The sequence below is a fragment of the Capricornis sumatraensis genome, chromosome 16 (assembly GCF_032405125.1).
Source record: "Capricornis sumatraensis isolate serow.1 chromosome 16, serow.2, whole genome shotgun sequence".
In the NCBI taxonomy this organism is placed as follows: domain Eukaryota; kingdom Metazoa; phylum Chordata; class Mammalia; order Artiodactyla; family Bovidae; genus Capricornis; species Capricornis sumatraensis.
In genome coordinates, this window is record NC_091084.1 from 30,862,057 (window position 1) to 30,880,172 (window position 18,116).

Below are 18,116 nucleotides of genomic sequence, written 5' to 3' on the forward strand. Positions count from 1 at the left end.
GCATTTTTGGCATTGCCTTTCTTTGGGATTGGAATATAAACTGACCTTTTTTCCAGTCTTATGGCCACTGCTGAGTTTTCCAAATTTGCTGACATATTGAGTGCAGCACTTTCACAGCATCATCTTTTAGGATTTGAAATAGCTCAACTGGGATTCCATCACCTCCACTTGCTTTGTTCATAGGAATGCTTTCTAAGGCCCACTTGACTTCACATTCCAGGATGTCTGGCTCTAGGTGAGTGATCACACCATTGTGATTATCTTGGTCGTGAAGATCTTTTTTTGTACAGTTCTTCTGTGTATTCTTGCCACCTCTTCTTAATATCTTCTGCTTCTGTTATGTCCATACCATTTCTCTCCTTTATTGTGCTCATCTTTGCATGAAATGTTCCCTTGGTATCTCTAATTTTCTTGAAGAGATCTCTAGTCTCCCGTTCTGTTGTTTTCCTCTATTTTTTTGCATTGATTGCTGAGGAAGGCTTTCTTATCTCTTCTTGCTATTCTTTGGAACTCTGCATTCAGATACTTATATCTTTCCTTTTCTCCTTTGCTTTTCTCTTCTCTTCTTTTCACAGCTATTTGTAAGGCCTCCCCAGAAAGCCATTTTGCTTTTTTGCATTTCTTTTCCATGGGGATGGTCTCTCAAAGATGAGAGAGGATGTCAAAGTCCTAGATGAGAGGTGGGCTCTCAGCCCAAGGGAGACATGTGTTCACATGGGTCCTCCTCCTTGCCTCAAATTCCCTACAGATGGTCCAGGGCAAGTTGGGATCTGAAACTGAGCTCTACTTAGTAAAACCGTGGGCAGGAATGTGCTCCTGTCTCTCAGTCTTTTGGCAGCTGATGTGAACACTTCCCCAGTAAAACCTCAGACTCTTTTCTTAATTATAGAGGAGGCATCATAATCTAGTTAATCAGCCCAAGGAAGAGACTCTGAAGTTTAACCCTTCATATTCTAAAGAGACATTAGACGGATTTGCCCAGAGCTGGATAGATGGGGTGTTTTTAAGATAACCTTGAAGAGTCTCCCAGGAAGATAAAGAATCCTCAATGGATGTATCTGCCTATCTCCCTGTTAATCATATGCAGCACATTTAACTAACTGAGGACAATTTACATTTGTATAGTGTTTATTGATGAATTCAGTATCTCTTGTTTACCAGGACCAATTTTCATCCTTAAGAAAAGAAATAGCCACTTCCTTCTTCTTTTCTTCTGTTTTGCTAGAATCATGAGACAGAGGAGCTGGAGTCCTGATCCAACCTTGGCCACTTACTAGCTGTGTGACCTTGGGCAGATATTTAATTCTCTGTGCCTCAATTATCTTACATGAGAAATGAGAATAATAATTTCTTCCCCATACACTTGCTATAAGAATCAGATGAAATGCTATATTTAAGTAAAGCTCTATGCTCAGTTCCCATAGAAATTTACACTCAGTAGATTTAGTTGTTTGTGGTTATACTTAGTTGGCTTTTGAAAGCTGTTCCCATGACCGTGTTGAAAAGAGGTCTGGCAGTCTTTTGTTTGTTTTTTAGCTGTGCTGGGTCTTGCTGCAGGCATGCTTTCTCTAGCCGTGGCAAGTGGGGGCTACTTCCTAGCCGTGACGTGCGGGCTTCTCATTACAGTGGCTTCTCTTGTTGCAGAGCACTGGCTCTAGGCGCAAGGGCTTCAGTAGTCGTGGTGCTGGGGCTTAGTTTTCCCAAGGCATGTGGGATCTGCCCAGGCCAGGGATTGAACCCATGCCCCCTATGTTGGCAGGTGGATTCTTAACCACTGGACCACAAAGGTGAAGTCCAAAAGGTCTAGCAGTTTCTCATAAAGCTAAGCTTCATATAAAGCTTGTAAGGCTTGGAGAACCTCGCTCTGAAAAGAACATTTAGGGACAGTCTCTAGTGGACTGACAAAATTTATTATCTAATTGTGTAGTTTTATAATTTTTAGGGAATAGAGCATAAGACAGACTTGCACGTAGCCATTTTAGATAAACATCAAAGCATTTAAGCATAAAATACAGTTCCCACCGCCCAAGCCATAACATAGCTTTGGCGAAACTCTAAAGGGAGTCGTCTCAAGAAACAACAGTCCTTGCTCCGAGAAACAACAGTCCTTGCTCCGAGAAACAGGTGGTCAGAAGGAAGCCTTTGAATGCCTCAAGGCTGGGCGTATAACCCTTTGTTAACCGTTTGTTATGTTTGTTTCAGTTTTCAACCTTTGTCATGAGTGGAGCAAATACATTTTCAGTATTTGCTTAAAACCTTTCAGCTCCTCCACATTTTTTCTTTTTTTTTTAAGAGCAAGGACTGCTGCAGCCATGGTTATTTCTGTTTTTTGAGCGGCGGTGGCTTGAGCACATAACGTTTGGAATTTTATAAGAACAATAACAAACAACAAACAGATCAGCGCATAAGAAGCCACCGTATGGGGTACCCAATTTTTTGGATTTAGAAAGGAAGTATTAGCGGATAGTGTATCATAGAAGTCAGTGTTATATCACATAGGGGGAATGTTGTTGAAGGTAGACGTGATTTGTATTTGTTGATCTGTTTGAGCTTGTCGGGCCCAGAGATCATGAGAATCTTTTTTTTAAAGAAGTAATGAAATTATGATTTTGAATAGAATTATATAATGCCATTTTAGAAACTGTACCAACAGTTACAACTGAAATAATATTCACTATGGCAGCTATAATCTAGCCAATAAAGCGTTTGGGTTTTTTTAGGAATTTTTTTAGAACAAAAGACAACAACATGGAATTTGACCAGGGTTTAGAAATTTTAACTGAAACCCACAAATTAGTCTTTTGTCGGACTTAAAAAAAAAAACAGTCTTTAGTAACATTAATTGGCACATTAATGATTTAAACAAGTATATAAATGACACTTAGTGTAGGACAGAATTGAGCCATTATTTTTAAATTGTCTAATAGCAAAAAGATAGGGCGCATTTATACAAGCACAAACATAACCGGTATAATTATATTTAATAGTATAATTTTGTAGGATGGAAACGTGTATAAGTATATGAGACGCTAAATCGAGACAAGTAGGAATTTTTTAAAGATGTCAGTGTTTAGGCCCCAGGACTGGACTGATTGTCTGGGGTCTGGGAGGTGAAGGACCTTTGTTGTACCAGTTTAAAAGTTTATCGCGTTGATGTCAAAGTCTTGTTTGTGTTTTGTTAAAATGTGGTGTTGAAACATTATATTATTGGCAGGTGTTATTATTTTTTTGTGATTTTGAGCAATTTACAAAGAGTCTATGAGGCCCCCAATCGACAAAAGTCATGTTGGCGTGAACAGAGACTTTTTAAAATCTTTTTTTATAGGTGGACCAGTCCATCTCTGGCACAGATGATTTTTTTTTTTAAGATATGCTGTCACAAGGAGGCTCAGAAGGCATCTGTTGTAATTTTTGTTTTAGTGTTGTGGCCAGTCGGGGGGTGTGAAGCAAGATCTGTCTGTCTTTTGACTCTTTTGAGTGGGACCCACTGTTTGGTTTTATCATCTAAAATGACAAGATAATATCTCTTGTCTAGGAACTTAAGTGTTTTTGGCCGCCATTGATTAAGACATTTAACCCTGTGTCTCTTGACTGTGTAGAGGCAAATTAAAATAATTGATTGTTAGAAGGACTATAGGCAAAATGGCTTTAGGTCTATAGGGGTCTCTTAGCTTATTTTCTCTGTTTTGTTTATTAAGAACGAGCTTGAGTGTATGGTGGGCCCGTTTAATGATGGCTTGACCTTGAGACTTCTATGGGATGCCAGTAAGATGGAAAATACCGCATTGATGTATGAAATCATGAAAAGCATTGGCTGTAAAAGCAGGACCATTGTCTGTTTTGATGGAGGTAGGGATCTCCATCACTGAAAAACATTGTAGAAGAGCTGTGATGGCAGCTTTAGTAGTCTTGGCAGTGGAAGGAACTGCCCAAATGAAGCCGGAAAAGGTATTTATGACTATAAACAACAATTTAAAAGGGGGCAGTTTGTAATGTATAAAATCAGCTTGCCATAAAATATTTGCTTGTAAGCCTCTAGGATTAGTCCTTTGGGGATTAGTGGTCAAATGAAAGGGGGAACATGTAGCACAGTCTGGAACAATTTTTTTAGCCGTTTATAACGGCTACCATCTATGGGGTCGCACAGAGTCGGACACAACTGAAGCAACTTAGCAGCAGCAGCAGCAGCAACAGTATTTTATATTGAACGTGTAGTCTATTAGTGTTAGTATGGAAGAGCTGATGTTTTTGTTTGGGGGAAGAAAATAATAGGGGCGATGAGGCGATCAGCCAAATCATTGTCTAAACTGAGGGGTCTTGGTAAATGGGAATGAGCACGAATGTGAGTAATAAAGAAGGGATGGAGTCTAGCTTTTATTTTTTGCTGAATCAGTAAGAACAAATGTATAAGATCACTTTTATTGGGTATAAAATGAGCCGTTATAAAGGATGGAAAAAGATGTGTCGTGTAGCGAGAATCAGTTAAAATATTTAGTGGGGTTTTTATTAGAATAAGTAAACAATATAATGTGAATAATTTTGTGTTTTGAACAGATTGATAAGGACTTTTTTTTTTGATAAGGACTTTTAATGTTTTTTTGTAGGTTGGGACCTATTATGGCTGTCCATCTTGCCTTATTTTTATCTATAAAATAATTAGGTGTATTTATGAGAGGGTGTTTAGAAACAATATTGTTGATGATAAAAGAAGTATTTTGTAAGAAATTTTATAATTTTTTTTAGGTGGGTTGGCCAATAACTCTCTTGAATAATCAGCAAGGGCTATCTGAATGGTAGTGGACACCTGGAGAGCATTATCAATTTTTGTTTTTGTCAAAGGTAGGTAAATTTGAGTAGGGTCATATCTAGCTATAGCACACAAATGAGAGCATGTAAGAAAAATTATTTTTTTGTTAAGTCTCTATGGGAAACAATGTGTTTAGTCTGTTTGGAATGGAGATATACCCATTCAATAGGGTGATTATCTTGTACTATAATGGCAGTAGGAGATATCTTAGTACCAAAGACATATATCTGAAACGGGGAATTGTAATTAATATGGTAAACAAATGTTTGTTGAATTTTTTGTTTTATCAATTGTAACTTTTTTTTAGCTTTAAGGGTAAGTTGTCAGGGACTATTTAAATCAGAGGAACCTTTTAATAATTTGAATAAGTTTTGTAAAGCATATGTGGGAATTTTTAAGGTAGGTCATAGCCAATTAATATTTCCAAGAAGTTTTTGGAAATCATTAAGTGTTTGTAAATTATTTTTTTTAATAGAAAGTTTTTGTGGCTTTACAGTGGAGCAGTCCATAAGATATCTAAGATATTTAAAAGGGGAATGGTGTTGCAATTTATCTTTTGTTATTAGCAGCCCATGATTAGTTAAATTAGTTATGACCTCATTATGTAATGAACTTAATTGAGATTTTGAGGGAGAAGCCAATAAAATATCATCTATGTAATGAATGAGATATGCCTAAGGGAATTGTTGTCTGATGGGCTGCAAAATTTTATCAACAACGAATTGACAGACCGTAGGGGAGTTTATCATACCTTGGGGTAGGACCTTCTATTGATATCGTTGAACAGGGGATTGATTATCAATAGAAGGTATTGAGAAGGCAAAGCATTGCCTGTCATCTGGATGTAAAGGTATAGTGAAAAAGCAATCTTTTAAATCAATAATCATAATGGCCCAGTCTTTAGGGGCCATAGCAGGGCTTGGGAGTCTTGATTGTAATGTTTTTATAGGAATCATTATAGTGTTAATATTTTTTAAATTTGTTAGCATTTTTTATTTATCTGATTTTTTTTTAATGACAAAAACGGGTAACTTTCATGGTGATTGAGCAGTTTTTATTTTAGTTTGTTGTAGTAGTTTAGCCACCAAAGTATGCAAAGTGGACAGTTTTTTTTTTGATAGGGGCCACTGAGTTGTTTAGATAGGTTTATCAGACTTTTATTTTAACTTTAGTGGCTTTATCTCGTGACCCCTAAGAAAAATGTTCATTTAATTGTATAGTCGCCTGAGTTTGTTATAGAAAGTCTTTTTCTCACAGATTTAATGGTAATGGGGCAATATATGGTTTAATCTAAACGACTAATTAATTGATCAGGGCCCAGGGCTTGTAAGATGAACTAACAGAAGTTTGAGCTGTATCTGTAGTTTTTATTTCCACCAGCTGGTGGGAGGCTAAAACCGTAGGCCAATCTGAAGCCCATTTTTTTTGTTTTGTTTTGTTTTTATGATGGAGATATTTGTCCCAGTGTCTAACATTTTTTTTAAAGTTTTTTTTTTTTTAATTTTAACATGGGCCTATTGATTTTTTTTTATAACAGTAGAAAGGGCTGCAGTAACGTTGGTACTCTCAAAGCCACCTGTTCTGGTATCTGTTTTTTTATTAAGTGGGGGCACATAAGGTAATAGCAATAGCTGAGCAAATCTGTCACCCTTTTGTAAATACAAGTTGCGAATCACATGTAACACTACTGCAATTTTACCTGTGTAATCTTTATCAATGATCTCAGTATGAACAATTATCTTGTACATGGTACTATTGCTTTGTTTTAACAGGAGGCCTATAGTATTTTTTGGTATAGGGCCAAAATATCAAGTTAAGATTTTCATAGGATTATTTACCATTAATAATTTTATATCTCGTGGAGCAGGAATGTCTATACATGCGCTATGTCTGGTAGCCGCTGTTAATTTAGTAATATTTGGTCGTCGTCTTTGTTTAACGGGGCTAGAGGAGAGCCCCTGTTTTAGTTTTTCGAAGGAGGTGTCTGAATGGGTAAAGCATTATCTTGTTTATCAAATCTAGAGCGGCATTTACTCAGCCAATGATTTTTTTATATCTTGGGCAGATCCCAGGGGGCTTAGTTTTAATAGCCCCTCCTTTGTCAGGAGAAAGACCTGTTTGCCGAGGCAAGTGACACTGCTTTTGCATGTGTCCCGGCTTGCCGCAGTTAAAACATTTAACGTTAGACTTTTGGGAAACATTTAAGGTTTTTAAAGAGGCTATTTTAGCTTTATGTTGAATCGTCCCCATATTTTTGGAGGCTTTTAAGTATTTTATAACTCATTCTTGCTTCTTAATAGGTCTGATAATAGCCTGACAATCTTTATTAGCATTATCAAAGGCTAATTGTTTTAAAATGATTTTTTGCAAAGATGTATCTTTAAGACTGTGATCGATGGCCTCCTTTAATTTATCAATAAATTGAACATATTTTTTAGTTGGTCTCTGCAATATTTTTACAAAAGATCTATCAGAGGTGGAACTGTAGCCCATGTTCTGATAGCTACTTTTTTAATCTAGTGTAACATGGGCGGCTGCACAAATTGTAATTGCGCAGCAGTTTTAGCTATAGTTTTGGTGCCGGTGAGAATTTTAAAATTTAGTTTAGCAGGGTTTTCCCTGCTTTGTTGTTCTTGCAAGATTAATTTGGCTTTATCTGTGACCCATATTTGCTATTGTAATAGCTGTTGTGGAGTCATAACCATTTTAGCAACTGTAAAAAAATGTGCATGAAGCCACTGATCCGCCTGGCCCCTAAGAAATTCCAAACAGTAGGGTGAGGTAGGTCCATATAGCGTACATGCCTTTTTGAATTGCGTGAGCAAACCAAAATCAGGTGATTGCCATTGATTATGTCCAGGTTGAGGATTATTACATTGGACCGGAAAAACCCACGCACAAAGAGGCATGTCCCGAGGAGGAACGCTAGGAAATAGGGGAGCAGTAGCAGCAGCGGACAGCGTTGCAGCGGGCGGAAAGGCCAGTGTTAGAGGCTGGTTAATAGGAGCTTACTCTTTGGAAGAAAAGTTATGACCAACCTAGATAGTATATTCAAAAGCAGAGACATTACTTTGCCGACTAAGGTCCGTCTAGTCAAGGCTATGGTTTTTCCTGTGGTCATGTATGGATGTGAGAGTTGGACTGTGAAGAAGGCTGAGCGCCGGAGAGAGAATTGATGCTTTTGAACTGTGGTGTTGGAGAAGACTCTTGAGAGTCCCTTGGACTGCAAGGAGATCCAACGAGTCCATTCTGAAGGAGATCAACCCTGGGATTTCTTTGGAAGGAATGATGCTAAAGCTGAAGCTCCAGTACTTTGGCCACCTCATGTGAAGAGTTGACTCATTGGAAAAGACTCTGATGCTGGGAGGGATTGGGGGCAGGAGGAAAAGGGGACGACAGAGGATGAGATGGCTGGATGGCATCACGGACTCGATGGACATGAGTCTGAGTGAACTCCGGGAGATGGTGATGGACAGGGAGGCCTGGTGTGCTGCGATTCATGGGGTCGCAAAGAGTCGGACACGACTGAGCAACTGAACTGAACTGAATATGAGCTCACGAAAAGCAAGGTAAAGGCGGTTCAGGGGCCTCTGGCAAAGTTGATTGTTTAACTGCTTTCAGCATCTGTGACCCTTGTTTGTCTGTATTCTATTCTAGCATGACATTTTTTTGATTTAAAACCTTCGATAGATCTTTTTCTTTTAATTCACATTTATGCAGGGATCGAACAGTTTTAACCTCTAAATCTCTTCCTGAGCCATCTAATTGTTCCATAACAGCCCGTAAAAGAGACCAAGTTACCCACCATTGTGGGGGAATTTTTACCCCCTGTCTATAAGCTTTTAAAACATTATTTTTTACTCTAGTCTAAGTTTGTAAATCTAAGGATCCTTCCTCCGGGAACCATGGATTATATTCAACCACTGTCTGGTAACAGCTAGTTAACTGCTCTTTAGGCAGATTAACCCCGTATTGTTTCAAGAAATGATGCATGAGATGAACAAAAGGAATTTTACTTGTCTGATGTCCCATCCTGCTTACCTCGCTTCTGCAGGAGTGCGGCCCTTTTTTAAAATCAGTCTGTTGCTTTGAGCCCCACGTTGGGCGCCATTTGTAAGGCTCGGAGAACCTCGCTCTGAAAAGGACATTTAGGGATCACCTCTAGTGGACCTTCAGATGGCTCAGAGGTTAAAGCGTCCGCCTGCAATGCGGGAGACCTGGGTTCGATCCATGGGTGGGGAAGATCCCCTGGAGAAGGAAATGGCCACCCACTCCAGTACTCTTGCCTGGACTGAGCGACTTTACTTTCACTTTCTAGTGGACTGACAAAGTTTATTATCTAATTGTGTAGTTTTATAATTTTTATGGAATAGAGCATAAGACAGACTTGCACATATCCATTTTAGATAAACATCAAAGCATTTAAGCATAAAATACAGTTCCCACCGCCCAAGCCATAACATAGCTTTGGTGAAACTCTAAAGGGAGTCTTCTCTAGAAACAACAGTCCTTGCTCCCAGAAACTGGTGGTCAGAAGAAGCCTTTGAACGCCTCAAGGCCGGGCGTATAACCCTTTGTTATCCGTTCCCAGCCTCCAGCACTCGGTGAACACTCATAACCCTTTGTTATGTTTGTTTCAGCTTTCAACCTTCCTCATGAGTGGAGCAAATACATTTTCAGTATTTGCTTAAAACCTTCCAGCTCCTCCACAAAGCTGATCACCTTAGCAATTCCACTCCCTAACCCTTAGTATTTATCCATGAGAGATGAAGTAATATACCCACAAAAAGGTTTGTATAAGAATATTTGAAGAAGCTTTATTCATATTAAGCCCAAACTGGAAATAGCCCAAGGGTCCATCAAGAGATAAACACTCTGTAGAGTACTCATGCCTTGGGATACTACTCAACAATCAGTTCAGTTCAGTTCAGTTGCTCAGTAGCATCCAACTCTTTGTGACCCCATGGACTGCAGCACACCAGGCTTCCCTGTCCATCACCAATTCCCCAAGTCCACCCAAACCTATGTCCACTGAGTCGGTGATGCCATCCAACCATCTCATCCTCTGCCGTCCCCTTCTTCTCTTGCCTTCAATCTTTCCCAGCATCAGGGTCTTTTCCAATGAGTCAGTTCTTCGCATCAGGTGGCCAAATTATTGGAGCTTCATCTTCAGCATCAGTACATCCAATGAATATTCAAGACTGATTTCCTTTAGGATGGACTGGTTTGATCTCCTTGCAGTCCAAGGGACTCTCAAGAGTCTTCTCCAACAATAAAAAGGAGTAAACTACTTATACATACAGCAACATTGATGAATCTCAAATACATTATGCTGAACAAAATTAGCCAGACATAAAGCAGTACTTACTCTTTGATTCTATTTATATGAAGTTCTAGAACAGGCAAAACTAATGTTTGGTGGAAAAATATCCTAATGGTGTTTCCCTTGGGCAAGTGACTGGACAGGCATGAGGGGAATTTCTAGAGTAATATTTATGTTCTGCACCTTGATATAGATTTGTGTTACACAGGCTTTGAATTTGCCAAAGTTATTTGAATGTATATGCTTAAGTCTTGTGTGTTACATTGTATTCAAATTTTATTTCAGTATATTCTTAAAAAGAATTGTAAATAAATATTGAACTTTCACTAATGCTGAAATATATAGGGAGATGTGTCCCACTGTCTGCAATTTTATTTTTTAAATTAATTTATTAATTTTAATTGGAAGCTAATTACTTTACAATATTGTGGTGGTTTTTGCCATACATCGACATGTATCAGGCACTGGTGTACAGGTGTCCCCACAACCTGAACCCCCCTCCCACCTCCCTTGTCTGCAATTTTAAAATGCATCAAAAAAATAAATAAATAACATATTAATGGATAGGTGGATTGAAGGATGAAAAAGATTGAATAGATATGCAATAAAGCATGTACATAGTAAAATGTTAACTGAAGAACCTAGGTAGGGAATATAGGTGTTCACTATAAAGTTCTTCCAACTTTTCTGCATGTTTGAAAATTTTCATAATAAAATGTTGGCAAAAATCTGCTTCCTCATTTACCAAGTTTCCTTAGCATTAAGTATTGAATAGGGGCTTCTCTGGTGGCTCAGTGGTAAACCAGTCTTCTTGCATTCTACCTCCTAGCTCTCAGATCCTAACTTCTCTCCATTCCCTCCGCCGTTGTTTCAGTTCCGGTCAAATCATCCATCTGGATTACTGTTCCCAGAAGCAGCTTCTTGCTTTCAGCCTTGTTTCACTGCATTGTCTTTCTCCAAATTGTATTTGTGTGCTCTTTTATTTATTATTTTTTAAAAATACTTATTCATTTTCTTTATCTGGTTGGGCTGGATCTTCTTTGTGGCCTGTGGGATCTCATTCCCTAAGCAGGGATTGAACCTGGGCCCCCTGCATTGAGAGCACGGCATCTTAGCCACTGGAGCACCAGAGAAATCCCCATGCTCTTTTAATTACACAAATCTGATCAGGTCCCTTTCCCCTGAAAAGTTTTCAATGTTGCCCCATTGCCCTCTAGATAAAGTCTACACTCTTTAACCCTTATCAAGGATCTTTAGGGTCTGGACCCTGGTTAGAGTTTCAGTCCCATCCCTGGTCATTCACTCTCCTTTTTCCCTTTTTCTCTCCACTAAGTATTAGAATGAATAGGTTCAATAGGTATTAGAATGAATGAGTATCTTTGTGCCTCAATTTTCTCATCTATAAGATGGAGACATCTGCTTCTCTTGCAATTATGATAATCAGAAATAATTATCTGTGACATGCCTGCTGCATTGCTGGGTGCATAGTAGGCACTTGATAAATGGGAACTTTTAAACTAATAGTAACTTTTGTTAAAATATAACCAATATTCTAAGAAATGATGTCTAAACTCAAGTGATATAAAATAATGACTCAAACATTGTATTTCTAAGTTTGGTCTTGTCATTTATTGAATACTTTTTTTCATATTCATTTATTTTTGGCTATGCTGGGCCCTCATTACTGCGGGCAGGCTACTCTCTAGTTGCAGTATGTGGGCTCAGTAGTTGCGGTACACAGGCTTAGTTGTCCTGAGGCATGTGGGATCTTCCCTGACCAGTGATTGAACCCGGGTTCCCTTTTCCCTGGGAAGCTCATAGCTGGAAGGGAGAAAGAAGTTTTTTAGTTTGGGGTTCATTTGTTGGTTTTAAGAAGGTAAAGTGTTAGTATGCAATGCAGGAGGCCCTGGTTGGATTCCTGGGTCAGGAAGATTCACTGGAGAAGGGATAGGCTACCCACTACAGTATTCTTGGGCTTCCCTTGTGGCTCAGCTGGTAAAGCATCTGCCTTGCAATGCAGGTAGACCTGAGTTTGATCCCTGGGTCAGGAAGATCCCCTGGAGAAGGGAAAGGCCACCCACTCCAGTATTCTGGCAAAGAGTGGGACGTGACTGTCACTTCACTTCATTTGTTGGTTTTAAGAAGGTAAAGTATTAGCATGTTAAAATGAGCCAGTAAACAGGAAAAATTGTACCTCCCTCATTATTAACAAGGGGTTAAGAATGTTTGGAATGCTCAGGACAGCCCTGGTTTATACTTGCTGTGCCACTGTAATGGTTAACAGTACCTCTTTCACACTTCACACTGTGACAATGTGGGAGATAATTTTTATGGTCAGCCTAAACAAGGGGGAAGCCCAGGATGGGTCCAGATTTGGCTAATGTTGAAAATGAAAGAATTGGGCCCCAAAATTGAAGTTTTCATCTATGTATATTTAGTTTTGGTTGTTTTTTTTTTCCCCCCTCCTGAGAGAGTTCTCATCTAGTGGTTTCTACTTCCTTTGTGTACTAGGGAAGAAATGTCCCAGTCTTAGGGAGATGTGAAACCATTTATCTCAGATAGGGACTCAAGCCCAGCCAAAACCCACTTTGGGACTCGAACCCAGTAGCTGGGACTCAAACTCAGCCAAAACCCTGCTTGGGACTTGAACCCAGTCAAAACCCAGTTTGGGACTTGAACCCACATGGCTGGGACTCAAACCCAGCCAAAACCAATGGTACCTGGTTTTAGGGCCTAATAAAGCTCAGGTTCTTGATGTCTCATCACAGAAAGAATTCAGTGAGAGACAAAGTGATAGGTAAGAAATTTATTTATTCAGACTTAGAGAGAAGCACACTCCACAGACAGAGTGTGGGCCATCGCAGAGGGCAAGTGCAGCCATGAAATGTGGCCTGGTTAGTTTCTAGAGGCTGGGTAATTTCATATGCTAATGAGTGGGAGGATTATTCCAACTATTTTGGGGAAAAGTGGAGATTTCCAGGATTTGGGCCACCACCCACTCCTTGGTCTTTTGACAGTGCATGGAACTGTCATGGCACCTCTGTGTCTGTCATTTCACTTGCTGATTGAGGATCAAGGTCTGGTCTTGTCTGCCATCTTGGTCCCATTTGGTTCTAACTGGCCTATGTTGTGTCCTTCAGTTCAGTTCATTTGCTCAGTTGTGTCCAGCTCTTTGTGGCCCAATGGACTGCAGCACCCCAGGCTTCCCTGTCCATCACCAACTTCCAGAGCTTGCTTAAACTCATGTCCATCGAGTCAGTGATGCCATCTAACCATCTCATTCTCTGTCATCCCCTTCTCCTGCCCTCAATCTTTCCCCAAATCAGGGTCTTTTCTAATGAGTCAGTTCTTTGCATCAGGTGGTCAAAGTATTGGAGCTTCAGCTTCGGCATCAGTCCTTCCAATGAATATTCAGGACTGATTTCCTTTAACGCTGACTGGTTTGACCTCCTTGCAGTCCAAGGGACTCTCAAGAGTCTATTCCAACACCACAGTTCAAAAGCATCAATTCTTCGACACTCAGCTTTCTTTATGGTCCAACTCTCATATCCATACATGACTACTGGAAAAACCATAGCTTTGACTAGACGGACCCTTGTCGGCAAAGTAATGTCTCTGCTTTTTAATATGCTGTCTAGGTTGGTTGTAGCTTTTCTTTCAAGGAGCGCCTTTTAATTTCATGGCTGCAGTCACCATCTGCAGTGATTTTGGAGCCGAAGAAAATAAAGTCTCTCACTGTTTCCATTGTTTCCCTGTCTATTTGCCATGAAGTAATGGACTATGTCATTCTTTCAAAATTGTGTCCTGCCCCTTTCCCTGCTGTTAGAGATGGAGGAGCAGAAGCCAGAAAGAGAGATGGATTCGGACAGTTTATGACAGGAATGAGAGGAGAAACTGGCCAAAGTCAAGTGGCATCTCCAAGGTCACCTACCTGGTGACATGGTCAGAATTCAAAACCAGTCCTGCCCAGCTCTGAAGTCAACTCCAGAGATAGTTTGCATTCTTTCTATAATACCAGTCTCCCCTCCTCATTAGAATGTATCTATCATGTCTGCCCTCTATTGTATGTTCAGGCCACTCTTTGAGCAGGGGTGCCTTTTGCCTCTCCCCATCACAACCATCACCACCATTCTGGAAGACTTTCCAAGCACAAGGAAATGAAATAAACATTAGGCATCCTCTTCTTGGCATGTCTCCTAAAAGAAAAGATTTGGTGGGAAATTACTTGGAAATTTTGTCAAAAATGCAGTTTGGATTGTGCCCAAATATCACCATGTTGTTCCTTCTGTGTCTTGTTACTCATTTGTTTATTGTTGGTGTTTTTCTTCTTCTTTTTTTTTTTTAATAGTTTTGAGCAGCTACCAGGCATCAGACACTGTCCTCAGGAACTCAGGAACAAAAAAAAGAGATAAGATCATAGCCCTCAAGGCATGATCAGGCTAATAACAACAAAAAAAATAGTCACAATACAGGCTGAGAAGCAGTGCAGAAGTACATACCAGATAACCAGTGATCACACAAGAATAAGGATAAACTCTGCTTGGGAGCACTAGGGAACCTTCTCTGAAAGGGTTAAATATACAAGGCATCCTGAAAAAGGAAGACCAGTTGACAAAAGAGGAGGGCACTCTGGGCTAAGGCCTTGAGTTAGGGGTGGACCAGCATGGCTTGTGTAGGAACTCCAAGGAGGATGCTGGGGCTTGCTCATAGTACTAATAATAACCACCATCTGTTACATAACTTAGTTTTAGTATCTTCACATCCACAACAACCCTTGAAAGTACTTCACTAATCTCATTATACAGATGAGTAAAATGAGGCTGGGAGATTAGTAACCTGCCCAAAGTCATGTAGCTAGGAAACAGTATCAGCTGGCCTTGAACTCTGGACTCTAGAATTGTTCCTCTATAAAACAAGTTCAGAAAAACAAGAGGGAAAACAGCAGGAAAGGAGCTATTTGAAGGTGAGATTCTTTCATCTGCATTGCATTACAAGGGTTTTCAGTTAAACTCTAATAAAGTAAGGGAGATTCTAATGAGTAATGAAACTTTTAAAAGAGTAAGGCAATGGCAACTTGACAGTATGCTAAAGAGGTTTTACTTTTTTCTAAAGGGAAAGATATTGAAGGGTTTTACACACATTTAAGGATTTAAGCATAGATAATCAAAATACCACTGGTGGTCCAGTGGACAAGAATCTGCCTGCCGATGCAGAAGTCAACACAGGGAACACAGGTTCTATCCTTGGCCCAGGATGATTCCACATACAGTGCAGCAACTAAGCCCGTGTGCCACAACTACTGAAGCCTGCTCACTCTAGAGCCTCCGCTCTACAATAAAAGAAGCCACCCCAGTGAGAAGCCCATACACCACCATGAAGAGTAGCCCCTGCCCACCGCAACTAGAGAAAGCCCTTGTTCAGCAACGAAGACCCAGCACAGCCATAAATAAATAATTTTTTTAAGCCGTTGCATCAAGCATTCCATGAAGTATAACAGTAAGTGGGATGGACAATAATATGTTAGTTAATTGAAAGATGGAGTCTCCACAAAAGATGGAAAGAATGTAGAGAAAAGGGAACCCTCTTGCACCGTTGTTGGGAATGTAAATTGACAGAGCCACTATGGAAGACAGTGTGGAGATTCCTTTATAAAATAGGAATAAAACCACCATATGACCCAAGAATCCCACTACTAGGCATATACCCTGCGGAAACCAAAGTTGAAAAGGACACATGTACCCCCAGTGTTCACTGCAGTGCTATTTACAGTAGCTAGAACATGGAAGCAGCCTAGATGTCCATTGACAAATAAATGGATAAAGAAGTTGTGGTACATACACACAATGGGATATGACTCAGCCATAAAAAGGAACACATTTGAGTCAGTTCTATTGAGGCAGATGAACCTAGAGCCTATTATACAGAGTGAAGTAAGTCAGAAAGAGAAAGATAAATATCATATACTAACACGTATATATGGAACCCGAAAGATGGTACTGATGAAATTATTTGCAGGGGAGACACAGACATAGAGAACAGACTTATGGACACAGGGGTGGGGAGAAGGCAGGAGAGGTTGGGATGTATGGAGAGAGTAACATGGAAACTTACACTCAGTTCAGTTCAGTTCAGTAGCTTAGTCGTGTCCGACTCTGCGACCCCATGAATCGCAGCACGCCAGGCCTCCCTGTCCATCACCAACTCCCAGAGTTCACTCAGACTCTTGTCCATCGAGTCAGTGATGCCATCCAGCCATCTCATCCTCGGTCGTCCCCTTCTTCTCCTGCCCCCAATCCCTCCCAGCATCAGAATCTTTTCCAATGAGTCAACTCTTCCCATGAGGTGGCTAAAGTACTGGAGTTTCAGCTTTAGCATCATTCCTTCCAAAGAAATCCCAGGGCTGATTACATTACCCTATGTAAAATAGATAGCCAATGGGAATTTGCTGTATGACTCAGGGAACTCAAACTGGGGCTCTGTAGCAACCTAGAGGGGTGGGAGGTGGGAGGGAGGTTCCAGAAGGAGGGGACATATACATACCTATGGCTGACTTATGTTAATGCTTGGCAGAAACCAACACAATTCTGTAAAACATTTATCCTTCAATTTAAAAATTAATTAATTTTTTAAAAAGTAGTTGCATCAAGCACTCAGTGAATTATAACAGTAAGAGAATAATCTGTTAGTTCACTAAAAGATGGAGTCTCCAAATGTGCAACACTGTGCCAGGTAGGGTGGGAAAAAGCTTCACCTTTTCCAACACCTTCATATATTTTGCTCCGTAAGTATCACTGAGACTGTGCACTTACCTTTAGAAAGAGACTTGAGCTTCCTGGAGGAAGCTGACCTTGCAATTAGCCTGCTTACAGAATAACAGCAAGTAGAAGCTGACTAAAGAAACTTGCAACTTTTGATTTTAAGTGACTTATAATCCAAATCATCAATTCTGTTCTTAGGGTTTTTGTTTTTAATTGAAATATAGTTGATATACAGGCTTCCCTGGTGGCTCAGTGGTAAAGAATCCACCTGCCAATGCAGGAGACACAAGTTGGATCCCTCGGTCAGAAAGATCCCCTAGAGAAGGAAATGGCAACCCACTGGAGTATTATTGCCTGGGAAATCCCACGGACAGAGGAGCCTGGTGTATTACAGTCCATGGGATCTCAAAGAGTCAGATACAACTTAGCAACCGAAAAAACAACTTGATTGTTTTAAAAATAGTATTGTGTTAGTTTCTGCTGCACAGCAAAGTGATTCAGTTATATATATATATACTTTTTTATATCTTTGCCATTATGGTTTATCATAAGATTTTGAATATAGTTCTCTGTGCTATATAGTAGGACTTTATTGTTTAGTGCTAGCAATTTTCTGTCCAGAGTCCTTGATATATTGTAAGACCACCTCTTGCTCTTTACTCTTTTTGCAGCAACCGTCAGAGAAAAAGAGTTCAGTCACACTAGGTTTGTGGTGATGTCATAAGCAGGAACAGTATGGAATCTGTAACTGAGGCAATAGGAAGGAGTGGTCTGATCCTAGGGTAGCCGAGAAGAGAGCACAGGATCATAGGTCAAATTCTAAGCACTGCAAGAAGTCTGGAGACCTGTTACACTATGCACACATGCATGTAGTCACTCTGTCGTGTCTGACTCTTTGCAACCCCATGGACTGTAGCCCTCCAGGCTCCTCTGTTCATGGAGTTTTCCAGGCAAAAGTGCTGAAGTGGGTTGCCATTTCCTTCTGTACAGGATCTTCCCAACCCAGGGATCGAACCCATGTCTCCCTCATTGGCAGGTCGATTCTTTACCACTGAGCCACACGCCCCTTAATTGGCATTCAGACAAAGACCACTCCCCAAGATGTGAGTAGGTACTGAATGAAAAGAGGATTCTGTACTCATGGGGAAATGCTCAATTAAACTAAACAGATACTGGTTTATTTTTGGTTTTCGCTACAATATTTCTCAGGGCTTTTAAAATGCTAGCA